Raw genomic sequence first — 16847 nt, 5'->3', positions numbered from 1 at the left:
CCCCCCCCCCCCCCCCCCCCCGCAGGCCTGCATGCCGGGGCTTTGCTCAGCTGGGGGCCGCCCACAGAGTCCAGCAAACCTGGCTAAGATGGCTGCCAACGCCGAGGCCATTAGCAAGCCCCAAGCTTAGTCTATTCCTCACAACCAGTGTAGGTCACAGAGACAAGGTCAATGCTGTCGGCCTCATGCTAAAAAAAGCCCAACTAAGGACAAATGACAGAGAGCTACGCGCTGCAGGGAAGGGCTTGCCAAGCAAACCTCCGGTCAGCGGCCAACACATTCAATTCACAGGGTGACTCGACCCTGAACGGGAAGTCAGCCTTTGGGTTAAAGGGTATGCCAAAGCTGGGCAGGCGGCCAGCGACGCGCAGCTCTCTTCCTTTACGCTGGCGCTGCAGCGTCTGCCGTCACTCTGAGCGCTCTCTCAGCCAGCCCCTCTCCTCAGCATCTGGAGGCCGCCAGCCCTCTGCAGACCCGGGAGACACTGTCCACATGTAGAAACCCTTGAGCCCAGCCACCAACTATGAGCTTGGGTGGCTCTAGCTGAGTCCTTTACTCTAGCACCACCAGCTAGACCCAAACAGTGCCCAGGAAGGGCAAAACACCACGGTGTGGGGTCCTTGGAACTAGGCTGAGCACAGCTGACGTTCTGAGGCCCTCAAGCATGGTCGCTGTGCAGGCTGGGGCTGGTGGACACCCATCACCCTCAAGACATAACAGGTACAGAATCTCCTCCCATCCTGCAGGGCAGCCATGTTGGCAGCTGTGCCCTGTGAAGCCTTGTTCCAGTACAGCCTCCACAAGGCAAAGGACAGGAACGGGACAACGCTCAGGAGGCCGGTTTCTGTCCTCTCCGTCTTCCTGAAGGGAGTGGAGGCATCTATGTCTGGGAACTCAGCCAAGGGCAGCCCCAGGGCTACAGCAGGTGCCACTAGGGCGCTTGCCGACTCCACAAAGAAGCCTCATGATGGGCCCTTGGCCCACTCCCCACCTGTGAATGAGGGGCTAGGCCTCCTTCTCTTCCGGTGCTGGTCTGGCCGCCAGGCTCAGCTGGCGCCAGCTAAGCGCTCCCAGGGCCTCAGCGATGCTCTGCTCTGGCTTCCCCCCTTGTTTTGGAAACAGCTCCTGGAAGACAAGCAGACAGCGACAAGCCCTTGCCACCCAAACATTGCTTGCTAGACCCCACCTAGCAAGCCGTGGGCCGTGTGTCCACAGGCCTGACTCCCCAGGGCCCTCCCTCCCCCTCACGTCTCTTGCTCAAGGCCCTGAGTCCATAGTTGTCCTTCTGTCTGCTCTGTATTGAAGACTGTGTTCCCATGGTCCTTCCCATGATCCTTCCATGACAAGGCTGAGCTCCCCACGGCCCTCCTCTTTGTTCACACTCAGGCCCTGACAGTGGTTCACAGGACTGAGTCCTCCCACTCTGTCCCCTCCCCACCCGGCTCAGAAGTACCCAGCCTCTTGCTGAGCACCACATGGGCTCTGGGTGTTAGGTCATGTTCTGGTTCATTCCTTGGGTGGCCATAGCACGCGCTGGGTCTGCAGCCCGGTCCCCCACTGTGCTAATTTCTATGCCTCCCACCTCCCTGCAGGATGCGGAGACATTCAGGGTTGGGGACTCGGCCAAGGACCGAGCCAGTGTACAGCGGTGCCACCAGGAGCATGCTGGCTTCTGGCTCCAGATCATGACTGCTCAACAAATAAGCCTTATTTTTGGCCCGTGGGCCATTGCGGCGGCATCTGGGATAAAGGCAGTAGTTGGATGCCAGGAAGGTTAACCAGGATGCTGCAAAGAACATCCTCGTAGAGCAAATACTCTCTCAAAGCCATTCAGGTTTGGCCAGGCAAGGGAGTTAGAGCACAGGGACAAATCCTTAGGAGAAGCCCCGCCTGCAGGGGAAGGCTCCCCCCAACACGCCCCCAAACACACACACAGCTGAAGCTTGGAGAATTTCACCAGGTCAGCCTCCACTAAGGGCTTCCAGCACAGAGGGAGCCAAGAAATCACACCCTGGTCCCTCTTCCTCCCTTACTCCAAGCCTTTGTTGTGGTTAATAGGACACTGTTGCAAGCGCCTGGCTAAGGGGTGGCAGCGATGTGAACAAGGGAAAGGAAAGGTTCACAGCAGGCAGAGGGCTCCGCCAGGCAGGACCTCTGTCTGCAGGCAGCTTGGGTGGCAGCTGAGAGGGAGGGGAGCATTGCCTGTTTACAGCCCATGAGGGTGGCAGGGCAGTGAGGAGCGTCCAGACCAGATGCCAGGCCCTCAAACATGAGGACGGCAGAGTAATTGAATACGGGGGTCAAGAACTTGGTTCCTGGACGGTCACTCAACAAAGTTATACACCGTAAGGACAAAATAGATACTCTTTAAATACGCCGTGGAAAGTCGGCCTTGCAATCAGTCTTGGAGGCAATGTTCAAGTCAGGAGTCGTTACATAAGAAACTTGGGAAACCAGAGCCTGGGTCTGTAGGGGTTAGAGCTCTAGCTGCTCTTCCAAGGACCAGGGTTCAATTCCTACCATGTTCATGGAGGCTCACCAGCAGACAGGGATCCACTGTCTTCTGGCCTCTGAAGGTGTTTCACTCACATGGTACACAGACACACAGGCAAATACTCATATACATAAAATAAAAGCGAATCAATCTCAAAAGAGAAAAAAGAAGGAATAGCTTAGTAGGGAGAGTGCTTGCCTGACGTGACGTGACGCAGCCTGGAGTTTGAGCCCCAGAACAACAAACCAGAGCACAGGAGCACGCCTGTAACCCCTGCACTCGGGAAGCAGGGCGGGTGGTTCAGGAGCTCCAGGTCAGCATTTCAGGGCCAGCCTGGGCTACACGAAACCTTGTCTCAAAACACAATAAGATAGAAATAAGAGACCAGCTAGCGTTTGCTTTTGCTTCAAAAGAATAAGAGACTAAAGATTTAATAAATCTTTAGTAAAGATTTATTAAATCTTAAAAGATAAAGATCTACTAAATAAAATGTAGATCTGAAATTCTGCCTTATAGCAGCACAACAGGGCAGGACAGGCAGACCGAGGGAAGTGAGAACACGACCAGACATTTCTTCTGTCAGAAAGTCCCGAAATCACTCTGGGAAGACGTGAGGATTGCAGGTGGCTGCCGTAAAACAAAGCGTACCTGTGTCTTTCTTAAAACCAGCAAAAATACCTCAAAAATTCAAACAATACATTCTCTATAAAACAAAACACACTAGAACAAGATATAAGCAGCATGAGATCCGCAGAATCAACATTGTGAAGATGGTCATACTTTCAAAACTTTAGTGAGTTCACACTTTAGTGAGGACACACATGGATATGCACATATATTTAAATTTCAATCCATCAAAACCACAAAGGTATTCCTTACAGAATTAGAAAAAATACCAAAGTTTGTATGAAAACACAAAATACCAAATAAGCAATATACATAAAGAGCATGGCCTGAAGTATTCATTACCTCAAATTATACTACAAAGCCACGCTGACAAAAATGGCATAGCACTAACACAAAAAAACAGGCATGTACAACAGAAAACCCAGAGACAAATCTACTCAACTGTGGGCAGCTAAGGTTTAACCAAAGTGTCAAAAACATACACTGGAACCATAATTCAATACACAGTGTTAGCAAAACAGGATCTTTACCTGCAGAAGAATGAAATTAGACCCATATTTTAAAAAATCAACTCAAAGTGGATCAAAGACGTAACTTAAAACCTTAAGCATTTAAATCACAAGAAAATCCAGGGGAAGTGCATCAGGGCTGATATGGGAAAGGTTGTTTGTTTGTTTGTTTGTTTGTTTGTTTTATTTTGAGGACAAGGTCTCACTGTGTAGACCAGGCTGGCCTGGAACTTGCTGTATAGACTAGGCTGGCCTCAAACTCACAGATCCCTATGTGCCTCAGCCTTCCAAGTGCTGGGGTGACAATGTGCCTGGGTTAGGCAAGAATTTCTGAACAGAACCCCAGTAGCACAGGAACTAGCCTCCGTGGGGTTACAGGAAACCCGGAAGCTTCTGTGAAAGAAAATACCAACAGCATCAACAGTCTGCACAATGGTAGATTTATGCCAGCTGTATTTCACACAAGGGGCTAAGATCTAGACTATAACAAGAAATGCAAAAGTTAAACACCAAAACCCCCTGCCAATCAATAAATGGGTTGATGAGCTGAACAGGAAGTTCTCAGAAGAAAATACAAATGACAAATAGGTATATAGACAAGGGTTCCACATCCTTGGCCCTCAGAGGAGCAAGTACTGAAACTGCTTTGAGATCCCATCCACCACAGTCTCAATGGCTCTCGTTGAGAAAACAAAAGTAGCTCCGTGGTAGAGCATGGACATGTGTCAATCCCAGCGTTCAACTCCAGTGAGTCAGTAATAATATCACAAATAACAACAGAGAAAGGAAGGACAACAAATACTGGTAAGCACACAGGGAAAGGAGCTTGTAGCTGGGAGTATAAACTAGCGCGGCCACCGAGAGGATTCTCAGAAGAGAGCCGACAGCCGAAAGCTGCGGGCTGGAGAGACAGCGCAGTGGCCAAGAGCACCTGAGTCTTGCAAAGGACCCAGACTTGGTTCCCAGAGGCCGTGCAGTAGCTCACAGCTGTCTGTAACTCCCATTCCAGGGGCTCAGACGCCCTCTCCTGACCTCTGAGAGCACTAGGCACTCACGTGGTTCACATAACACCTCCGGGCAAAACTCTCATACACATAAAATGAGTCTAAAATACTTTTTAATTCTAAAACTAGAAGTACCATATGACCTGACAGCGTCACACCTGGACATGTGACCTGACAGCGTCACACCTGGGCATGTACCAAAGGGTCTTATATTCTGCCACAAAGACACTGCCACAAAGCACCGTGTTTGGTGCTGTGCTCCCCACAAGAGCAAAGAAATGGAGCCGACCTGCATGGCCACCCACAAATGAACAGATGACAGCATGTAGCGGAATTTTGTTCTGCCATAAAGAAAAGGAAAATGATTAAAGCAGCTGGAAAGCACTGTAAGGGATGCAACAGGCTCAGAAAGACAAGAGCACATATTCTTTCTCACATGAAGATCCTAGCGCCTAACCGCTACATTTGGATATTTGTGTGGATAGGGTCCATGACAGGTGATGGGGTCCATTGGAGGAAAACGGAGGCTTGGCAGGAGAGGGCAGAGCTAATAAAATATGAGCGTGGAGGGGTGAATGCTGGGGTGGAAGAGCGCAGTGTGGTGGGGCCAGGAGACGGTAGACACCATGGAAGGCTCAACCTAGACTCAGGTGTGTGTGGAAAGGCCACATGGGAACACGTTACTTTGCATGTGGCCAAGAAATAAAAGATGCACCGCCAGAGCCACATGCAAACACGTGGTCTGAGAATGCCACTGCGGAGGCGTGACCGCAGAAAGAAATAGATAAACCGGGAGTTTTCGGCAGAGATTTCACGGGGTGAGGAGGAGAGTGAGACAGTCAGAGTCAGGAGGTATGTGACCAAGGATGACCTTGACCTCTGACTCAGCCAAGCGCTAGGATTGCAAGTGTGAGCCACCACGTCTGGCCTTCGGGAGATTTTAAGCTCTCTGCAGATCCAATTCACGGAGCCAGTCAACACGGGAGCCCGAATTTACACAGCTACCAGGGTATGTGAAACTGCGTTTTAATGATAAGGTGTGTCATCAGGCCCCGGTCAGTGAGAAACAGGATGAGGGCTGTGAGCTCAGTGTCCTTCAGTCTACTTGCAGGAAGTGTCAGGGCTCTTCGCTGTGGGCAGACGCAAAGGAAAGTGCACTCCGGTCATGTGAGTCAGGTGCGACTACCTTGGTTTCCTCACAAGGGAAAAAACAAGAAGCCACAAGGCGGGAGAGTGGCCGTGACGAGGCCGGTGACAGCTGCCTCCTGAGATCTGGGGCCTGTACACTATCTGTGACACTCAGCCTGGCCCTGTCGGGACCCAGCCTGAAGGCCATGCGTCAAAGACCTGCTGCCCCAGAAAGACTCGAGCCTCCCCCAGCTCACAAGAGAGGACCCTAGAGTGTGCCTGGGAGGGAAGCGGCTCCCAGCCAGCCTAGGCGCTTCCTTCTGGCGCTCATAAGCCCCTCCCGATGTGAGCCGGCTTCTTGCTCTCTTCACAGCCTTCCCAGCAGTCTGAGGACTTGAAAGGCTGCTGCTCTGGGCAGCCCGGAGATCTTGCTGAAACCCCAGAAAGTCAGAGAGTATGAGGGATTTCTCTGATGAGGAGGATGAGCTGGGGGCTGCAGGAGTGGCTCAGAGGTTAAGAGAACTGGTTATTCTTCAAAAGGTCCTGAGTTCAATTCCCAGCAACCACATGGTGGCTCACAACCATATATAATGCCATCTGGTGCTCTCTTCCAGCGTGCAGACGGGCATACAGGAAGAATACTGTATAAATAGTAAATATTTGAGAAAAAGAAAAAAGGAGAATGAGCCTTGTGACACAGACCTGTCATCCCAGATATTCAGAAGGCCGAGGCAGGAAGATCAGAAGTTCAAGGCTAACTTCGTTCAAGGCTAGCCTGGCAGCTTAGTGAGACGGAGGGTGGAGAACACAGCTTAGTGGCAGAGCTTGCCTAGAATGTGCAGGTGAGGCCCATGGTTCAACCCCCAGTACGATGAATGAATGAGTGAGGGAGTAAATGAGGGAGTGAGATTCAGTGGACGTTGCAGGGCTAGTGAGCTGGCTCAGTGGGTTCAAGCACTTTCCACCAAGCTTGATAACCCAAATTCAATCCCCAGGTCCCACGTGGTGGAAGGAAAGAACAGACTCTGTAAGTTCTCCTCTGACCTCCACACGTACACACACCCACACACACTCACACACCCACACACACTCACACACACACAGTGCTCAGAAAGCGGGAGGTTGGAGAGCTGGCTCAGAGTGCTTCCTGCTCTTCTTCAGGCTCTCTAACCTGAGTTTGGATCCCAGAACTCACATGCGGTGGCTCACAACTGCCTGCAGCTCCAGCTCCAGGCGGTCCGAGGCCTCTTCTGGGCTGGGAGTGTGGGTGATACGTGGACAGTAAAGCAAATCTTTGAACTATATAAAATATAAAACATTCTAAAAGAGGGGTTTTATATTTCTGAGAGTGACATTAGCTGCACATTCACTGGGAAGAATGCTGTGCAGAAATCTTTTTTCCTCGTAAGTATTCTGAGCCAGGATCTCATGAGTGTGGGCCAGGCTGCCTCTGAGCTCATATTAATACTTTTGCTTCTGTCTCCCAAGTGCTGAGAGTACAAGCACGCACCGCTAAAACCTGAGGGAAACTATTCTTTAGTTTTTCTTAAACTTATTTAATTTTATTCTATGTGCATTAGTGTGAAGGTGTCAGATCCCTTGGAACTGGCGTTACAGACAGTTGTGAGCTGCCATGTGGGTGCTGGGAATTAAACCCAGGTCCTTTGGAAGAGCAGACAGCACTCTAAACCACTGAGCCATCTCTCCAGCCCTGAAAACTATTCTTAACTACACCACCAAACACAGCCCCATCACGCCATGCTTGTATTTGTTCACCCACTCAGCGAAAGCCCAAGGCCTAGATGCTGCCCCAGCCTGGAGAGGCTCACCTTCCAGCTAAGGGGAGAGGGGAGAACACAAAGGGTGTCCTGGTGCCCGCAGTGTCCTGTCCTGGTGCCTGGGGTGTCCTGTCCTGGTGCCCGCGGTGTCCTGGTACCCGGGGTGCCCTGGTGCCTGGGGTGTCCTGGTGCCCGGGGTGTCCTGGTGCCCGTGGTGTCCTGGTGCCTGGGGTGTCCTGGTGCGCGGGGTGTCCTGGTGCCCGCGGTGTCCTGGTGCCTGGGGTGTCCTGGTGCCTGGGTTGCAATGATCCAGCTGAAGGAGTTTGGGCGTGTACAGACTGAGAAGGGGCACCAAGAAAAGAAATACAAAGTCACAGGAGCAAACTGTGCCACCTGGTGCCGCAGAGCACACCTTCAGGCCAGCACCCAGGAGGTAGGGGCAGAAGGGTTCAAGGTCATCTGCAGCCACAAAGTGAGTTCAAGACTAGGCTGGGCTACTAACTTAGAATAAAAGAAAGTTATACGGTGGATGTTTGTGTGCGTCCAGATTCCTGTGTGTGCAGGACGTGTGGAGTCAGTATGTGCGCCTCAACTCTCTCTCCTCAGGCACTATCTCTTGCCTTTTAACAGGATTTATTTATTATTTGTGCAGCATTCTGCAGGTGCATGTGTACACGAGATCTCATGTGGTTGCTGGGAATTGAACTCAGAACCTTTAGGAAGAACAGCCAGTTCTCTTAACCTCCACGCCACCTCTCCAGGCCCTACCTTTTGCTTTTGAAGCAGGTTCTGAGTATCCTGAGGCTTGCTGGTGAGGCTGGGCTGGCTGCCCATCATGCTCTAGATAACTACTCTTTCTACCTTTCAGGGAGGGGTTGAGACATCACCTCTGTGCAGCCTTGGCTGTCTTGGACTCACCCTGTAGACCAGGCTGGCCTTGAACTCACAGAGATCCGCCTGCCTCTGCCTCCTGAGTGCTGGGATTAAAGGCTTGTGCATGCCAGGCCCCTGGCCCCATTTTTAAAGGTTTATTTTATCGGTTTTTAGGATTACACATGCCTGTTGGTAAACGCAGGTGAGCGTCCGTGCCGGAGGCATCAGCTCTGGAGTTACGGACTGTTGTGAGCTAGCGAACCTGGGTCCTTTGCAAGAACAGGATGTTAACCACTGGGCCATCTTCCCAGTCCAATTTTTGTAAATATTTAAAAAATCTCCGAAAGTTAACGCTTTAAAGAATAAGCAGCATACACAACTCAGGAGCCTGTTTCTCATAATTCAAACATTTTAAGTTGTAAAATTTCAGGAAAAAGAACAAGGAAGAATTTTAAATTTGTGTGAATAATTTTGAATTTATGAACTTTAAAAAGTAAACCCTAGACTACAAAAAATGAAAATAACATTGTTATTTCTGAATGTCCCCATCTTCTTGGGAAACTGACTGCAAAAAGAGAGCAGCTGTCAGTAATGGTGCATCAAACACTAGGTAAGACAACAGCAGGTTCTTTTTTAATAACGTCTTAGTGTGAAATTTAAGCTTTTAGATTGTATCAAATTAATTGTAAAGCAATGCATTTTTAACCTTAGCTAACTTTAAAAATAACCATTCTGAACTGTGGTATTTTTACACAATGGAATACTACTCAGCAATCAAAAAGGAGGAAATCATGAAATTTGCAGGCAAATGGTGGGATCTAGAAAAGATCATCCTGAGTGAAATATCCCAGAAGGAGAAAGACAAACACGGTATATACTCACTTATATAGACCTGTAAGATGTGATAAACATAATGAAATCTGTACACCTAAAAAAGATAATCAAGAGAGCAGACATGGGGTAAGATGATCAATCCTCGTTTAGAAAGACAGATGGGATGTGCATTGAACGTATGACAGGAGTCTACTGAGCGCATTTGAAAGACTCTAACTAGCAGTGTTTTCAAAACAAAGACTCATGACCAAACCTTTGGCAGAGTACAGGGAATCATAAGAAAGAAGGGGAGTTAGTCTGATGAGGAAAGGATAGGAGCTCCACAAGGACCAAACATATCTGGGCACAGGGTCTTTTCTGAGACTGACATGCAACCAAGGACCATGTATGAATGTAACCTAGAACCTCTGCTCAGATGTAGCCTGTGGTAGCTCAGTAACCAATTGGCTTCCCATAGTGAGGGGAACAAGGACTATTTCTAACAGGAACTCAATGACTGGCTCTTTGGCCTCCCCACCCCCCAAGGGAGGAGCAGTCCCATTAGGCCACAGAGGGGAGCTTTGCAGCCAGTCCTGAAGATACCTGATAAAACAGGATCAGATGAATGGGGAGGAGGTCCTCCCTATCAGTGGACTTGACAAGGGGCACGGTGGAGATGACGGAGGGAGGGAGGGACTGGGAGGGAATGAGGGATCGGACACAGCTGGGATACAGAGTTAATAAAATGTAACTGATAAGAAAAAAAATAAAATTAAAAAAAAAATAACCGTTCTGAAAAAATAAAAATAAAAGTGTTTGGGAGAAAATATCCAGGAACTAACAGTACCCTAAAACAAAGTGTCTGCCTATAACTTTTTTGTTTTGTTTTGTTTTGAGACAAGGTCTTTCTAAGGCCTAACTCTCCTGGAACTCTCTCTGTAGACCAGGCTGGCCACAAACTCACACCATTTTTTGCTGGGTGACTTCACATTTCTTTCAGCCTCTTTGGGTGACCACAGTTCCGTGGAATCCTTCTCTCGAGTAGAGATGCGCAGTCTCTGCTGACTCAGCAGAGACATGTCCAGGAGAACCAGATAAGTGCAACCTACTGGGGATTTCCAGATGCGGGCCTTGCTCACATCAGATGCAGGAGATCTGGAAGATGTTTGTTGAGATTTTCAAAACAGAAAGAGAGCAGTGTGGGTACAGATGTGACAGGCGGCTGCATCATGGGAAGTGAAAAGCGTGTGTGTGTGTGTGTGTGTGTGTGTGTGTGTGTGTGTGTGTGTGTGCACGCACCAAGCCTTTCCCAAGGATGCCAAAACGCTGACTCATTGCACTCTGAGCCATCATCATTTACTTCCCAAGAGTAGTGGTGATCCTCACCTCATCTGGATCCACTCAGAGCCCCGAGCCAGCCCAGTGAAGTCTGAGTGACAAAAAGTTCACAGGACGAGAGGAAAGAAGAGAGAGAAAACGGAAGTGAGAGAAAAAGGAAGGTTCCTGACCTTGGGACCAGGTTTAGGTTCCTCAGCAGCTAAGTGTCAAGAACCTTAACACAACCTTAACACAACTAACAAACCCCACAGTGATGACTGCCGCAGGGACCGTAGTCTTTCCCTGAGAGACGTTTCAGACGTTAAAGATAAGGGAGAGGCGGCTCCGTGGCCAAGTTTTGCTCTTATGGACCAGGATCCATCCATCTGTGAGTTCAGGGCCCCTATGCCCTTCTCCCACCTCCCAGGCACCAGGCGCACGGGTGGCTCATGAACACAGACAGGCAAACCATTCAAAACACGTAAAATAAACAAACCTTTTCAATGTTGCAGTGGCGGTGAACTGAACGGTCAAGGTGTCTGAGATCAGTTTAAGAAAGTCCTTTCTCATCTCTCGGCTGACACCTCTCTGAGGACCTCACACGAAGCTTCTGGACTGTTTACTGTCCAAAGCAGTCTTGAGGCTTGTCCTTCACGCCTTCCTGGTCTGGGAATCGAACCTGGGTCCTCTGGTGCCCCTCAAATGTTTCCCTCTCCCTCCCCTTTCCCCTCCCTCACCCTTTCTCTCAGACAGGGTCTCACTTTGTACCCCTGGTGGGCCTGAAACTCGCTATGTAGACCAGACGTCTGTGGGCTCTGCCTCTTGAGTGCCACCATGCCTGGCTCAAATGCTATCCACTCTTCTTCACTGAGAATCTTATGCCCACACTGGAGTGCGCCCCCCCCCATGCTGAGCAACCATCCTAAATGATGGCCGCCCTGTGGGCGCCTGTCTGCTGGAGCTGCAGCGGCACAATCCACCCACACCTCTCTTTCCATGTCTGTGCTTAAATCTGTATTAAAATTTGTTTTTAAAAAAAAGGTTGTGGAGGGCTGGAGAGATGGCTCAGAGGTTAAGAGCACTGCCTGCTCTTCCAGAGGTCCTGAGTTCAATTCCCAGCACCCACATGGTGGCTCACAACCATCTATAATAAGATCTAGTGTCTCCTTCTGGAGTGCAAGTGTATATGCAGATAAAACATTGTATACATAATAAATAAATAAAATATATATTTTTTAAAAAGCATAAAAAAAAAGGTTGTGGCTGTAGCTCAATGGTATCAGTGGCTGTGTGCTTGCTTTGCATGCATGAAACCCCGGGTTCAATCCCTAGGACTGGAAGAAAGAAGGGAGAGAAGAAAGGAAGGAAAGAGGAAGGAAGGAAGTTTTTCTTGATAGAGTTGGGCACAGCAGCACACACCTGTAATCTCAGCACTTAAGAGGTAGACACAGGAAGATCGGGAGTTCAAGGCTAGCCTCAGCACGTGCTAAGTTTGAGATCAGCCTTGGCTCATGACTGACACCATATGGGATCTGGTGAATGATCTCAGTCCAAAACCATGGCCTCACAAAACTGATTTTTGTTTATTTTTCTCTTTTTCTGTTTGAACATATCAATGTACACGCGTGTGTGTGTGTGTGCAGGTCAGAAGTCAATATTGGGTACTTCCTCTGTGACTTCCCAGTTTATTTTTTGAGGCAGGCTCTCTCATTAAACCTGAAACTCACAGATTCAGCTGGACCGACTCAGCAGCAAGGCCTAGGGCTCCTCCTGTCCCCGCCTCTTTAGCACTGAGATACTCAGTCTTCGTGTTCATGCTGCAGCGAGTGCTTGCTGCCTGAGCCGTCTCCCAGCTACTTTTCTTTTTGTTTTTGAGGCTGGTGTAGCTCAGGCAACGCTGGCCTTGAGCGCCTGGCCCTCCTGCTTCCACATCACAAATCCTGAGACTATAATCATGTCACCACACTGGCCTTAATTTTGTTTTGTTTTTATTGTTATGCATGTGGATATTTTGCCTTCAGGTGCCTATGCACCGTCTGTGTGCCGGTGCTCGTGAAGGCCAGAAGAGGTGTCAGATCCTGGGACTGGAGTTATGAAAGGGGTGAGCTGCCACTTGGATGCTGAGAATCAAACCTGGGTCCTTCGGAAGACCGGCTAGGGCTCTTAACAGCTGAGCCAGCTCTCCAGCCCCAAGGTTTTAGTTTAGACAAAAGAGTCTTGCTCTGTAGCCTCAGCTGGCCTAGAAGTCACAATGATGCCTACACTTGCCCAGAACTCATATCCTCCCACTTCAGCCTGCCAAGTGCTAAGATTTGTGAGAAATGCCCCAGATACTAAGCTCCCATATTTTTTTTCCTAGCAATTGGTCATGCTGCTACCTGGTTCTCAGCTCCACATGGCCCCATCAGCTGGCCAAGGGGTTAAGGCTGTAAGGAAGTCCATCTACCACTCATTACCCCAATAAGGCTTAGCAGCTGCCCCCCCCCCCGGATGCTCAGCAACCATCCTAAATGATGGCCTCCCTGTGGGCGCCTGTCTGCTGGAGCTGCGGCGGTGACTGTGACCGTGGTTTTGGTTGATGGTGGTTAATGCAGGAAGAACCTGCTGGGCCTGCAGAGGCCCCCCATGTTCTCAGGGCCCCCACTGTTTAACACCACCCCTGCTACACCTCAACAGCAGCCAGGGTCCTAGATTCCCCTCCTCTCTCACTCCTGTTCAAGGCTGGCCACCCTCAGTGCTGCCTCTGGCATGGGGTACATAGCATATCCAGAGAGAGGGACCCCAGGGAACACAAAGCTATGCCAGGGTACAGACCACTGGGAAACCCAAATTCTCACACAAGTGAGGGAAACCATGAGAAGGTCAGGGCCGCAGCTAGCATGCCCTGAAATGACTTTTCCTCCAGAACCCTCTACTCCCCTCTTTCCCCACCTCTGGCTCCACCTTCTCTCTGCAGACACCACGGACCTCATGACAGACCAGGCCAAGTCTGGGTAGGACCTCAGTCATCTTCCCACTCGCTGCCAAAAGCCAATCTGCCATTCACAGGGCGCTGGCAGGGTCAGTGGCCAGCTAGTGGCTGGTGTTTCTCTCTATTCCTTAACTTCCAGCCTGGTAACCTTGCTATTTGGGGTTCTCTCTATAGACACACTTTAACTCTATATATACAGCTTAACTCCCAGGGAGCCTCCAAAGGAGGAGAGAAACTTTCAGATTCAGGGTCTGAAGCTTTAGCAATTGAGCTACTCAGGCTTTCTGCTTTCTCTGCCACCAAAACAGCTCTCTAGCTAAAAGCTTGTATTGTTTAAGAGCAGAGCATCATAATCAGTGAAGCCGAGGGACTCTTAACTCAGAGTGTGCACTACCGAAGCCCTGACAGTTTCTTGCTCTAAATACAAGTGGGTGTAAAAGGAAAACCCTAAGTTCCTTTTAACTTAATGGCTCGGCCATGAATCGAGGCTCACTGGAGGCTAGAGTGCTAAGAACACTCCTGTCTGCTTATCACTTACTAAACACACACACATTTGGCAGACAAAGCAAGCAGATCTCTGCGAACCTCACACACATGCACACACACAAACAATAGACAAAACAAGGGAGCTCCCAAAGTCACCATTCATCCACATACATGTAAACACACAGATTTAAATATATACACATACAGGCAAGATATACAGACAATTAGACACATTTTTTGATGAAGCAGGTGGCCTCAACAACTGTTTAATTCTGTCTTGGGCTTTCTATGTATAGAAAAAATTACCTCATTCAAAAATAGATACAGCTGTTACATAAAAGAGGAGTTACAGCTGGACTATTGCTCCTAATATCTAACTAGATACTTTGTTTATCATAAGTTTAAAGCAGTGGTTTTATCTCTATGCTCATTATGCGCTCCAAGCAGAAGTCTTATCTTCTTATTTCAAATGTACAATGTGTTCAAACAAGTATTTTATGTCAAGGTTTTTCTAAGAAACAGGTGTCTGTCTTGTAGAGTTAACCGTTTCTTTGTTTCTATATTCGTAACATCTTTCTTATCATGGTGTACACCTGGGCCTTAGCCTTTGGCCTAAACCCAGAATGAACGTATCTCCTTGATTCTTAATTTGTTTCACTCTTGTTTTCCCTCTTGGTGTAAATCAAGTGCTTGACATATGGAGGTCCATCGAGCTTCTGCAAGTTTTTGTTACACTGCGAGGGTTTTTAAGTTACTTGAATCAAGTCAGAAATTCTGTAAAATCATCATCAGGGGTTATGAGATCATCAGTTCCTTTGAACAGCACTATGTTACCTGTGTTACCTCATCTGCCACCACTGGCCACGGAACCCCAGGGGCACACTGACAATCCTCCTGTGGTCCTGGTCTCTGAGACTGGATGGGCAGCCCTATGGATGGTGCCAGTCATCCCCAAGACCCCAGAAAAAGACAGGCACTCAGAGGTGCAGTGGTCCCCCTCATCTTGGGGCAGCTCATGAATGTCGACACCTTCCTGGCAGCTTCTCAGTGCTCATTCCGCTTCCAGGGGTCTCCTCTGGACTTGTCCATTTCAGCTGTCCCTGATTCCTAAGCTGGAAAGCCTTCTTCCTGTCCTAGGGAGCCGTGGTTTGTTGTTTGTTTTTGTTTTCACGCTATCTTTCACGCTAAGCATCTGTGGGTTTCCTCATGACCCTCTCCTGTCTCCAGCCCCTGCTCAGTACCCTGGTGCCCCCCATCTGAGCCTGAGGTTGAGCATATCCCTAGGAGGCAGGAACAGTAGCTCCCAGGGTGGCCTGGTCCGCCACTCCCTGTAGACCCGCCTACAATGTCCAGGCTCTAGCACACCCACAGCGCCTCTGTCTCTCTCTGTCTCTGTCTCCCCCTCCTCCCTCCCTCCTTTCCTTGCTCCCTCCCCAAGCTGAAATCCTCCAGATCAAGGCCAATCCTGCCTACGTGGCCCCTGCTGCCCTTGGACAAGTTCCTGGATGTTTTCCCAACGTGGTCACCGAATGGTCCCACCACCCTGGGGACACTGGGGCCATCCTGTCTCGATGCTGGGATAGCACTCTCCAGGAACCATCTAGAAACTTAGCCCTGAAGGCAGGGAAGGTCCTGGGCAGGGCTGGCACCCAGGTTTGGGCAAGGGCAGGCCAGAGGCACAGTGAAGCAGAGACTCTGAGGCCAGGCGCAGCTCTAAGAAGGGCTGCCTGCCCTCTGGTGGCAGGAGTGGGGACAGCACAGTCGGACAGGGCTGCCCCTCTGTGGAGGGCCTGGCTGGGTCTGAGAGCACACCTGTTAATGGAAAAGGGAGAGGACCCTGCCCATGTCCACCCACACAGTCCCCTTGCTCCTCCCCTGAACACCTGATTTTCCCCATCAGGGAAAAAGAGGGGGAAAGAAAAGGACAAGGCAGAGCTGGCTGGATAAGCATCAAGACGAGTGAGCGGCCATCCCCTGGGCCCATTCGGGCAAATAGATGAAGATGCCTGTGAAGGAAGGGCACCGTCTGTGCTTGTCTCAGGTAGCATGTCTCCAAGTGACCCAGAGAAGTGGTTGTTTTGGAAGGGAAAGTGACAGGCTAAAACTCAGCCGGCAAGGACTGGAGCACCTTTGGCGGCCTGTGCTGAGGTGTGCCCCTGAGAAATTACGCCACACAACAGTCTAGGTTTGCTGGGGGAAGAGAGATCAAATGGCTGTCCCAGAATGGGGACTTCAGGGAAAGGGAGAGGCAGACAGACAGAGACACGAGAGAGAGAGAGAAAGAGAGAGAGAGAGAGAAGGCAGAGGAGCATGAGCAAGGATCAGGAGAGGGAGAGCTGGGGTGACTGGGGGTGATGTGGGCTGCTGTCAGGTGTCGAAATGTGGCTGGGAGGGCCAAGGGGACTTCCCTTGTCCTAACTGTCCCTGTCTGCTGCCTGAGGGTGTCTGCAGTAAGCCTATGGGACCTCATCCCCACGCCCGGGTGTGTGTGTGTGTGTGTGTGTGTGTGTGTGTGTGTGTCTCTGCTTTTGTCTGTCTCTGTCTCTCTGTGTGTGTGAATGTGTGTCTGTTTGTCTCTCTCTGCCTTTGTCTCTCTGTCTCTGTGTGTCTCTCTGTCTCTGTCTCTCTCTGTATGAGTGTATGTGTGTGTGTGTGTCTGACTCTCTCTCTGTCTCTCTGTCTCTGTGTGTGCCTCTCTGTCTCTGTCTCTCTCCTCTCTATATGAGTATATGTGTGTCTGTCTGTCTGTCTCTGTCTCTCTCTTCTCTCTGTGTGTGAGTGTGCATCTGTGTCTCTCTGTCTCTATCTCTGTCTCTGTGTGCAGGGTGTGCAAAGGTCTGTCTGTCT

The sequence above is a fragment of the Psammomys obesus genome, unplaced genomic scaffold (genome assembly GCF_907164565.1).
Source record: "Psammomys obesus unplaced genomic scaffold, mPsaObe1.curated_primary_1811, whole genome shotgun sequence".
NCBI lineage: Eukaryota > Metazoa > Chordata > Mammalia > Rodentia > Muridae > Psammomys > Psammomys obesus.
This window is presented reverse-complemented; position numbering follows the sequence as displayed.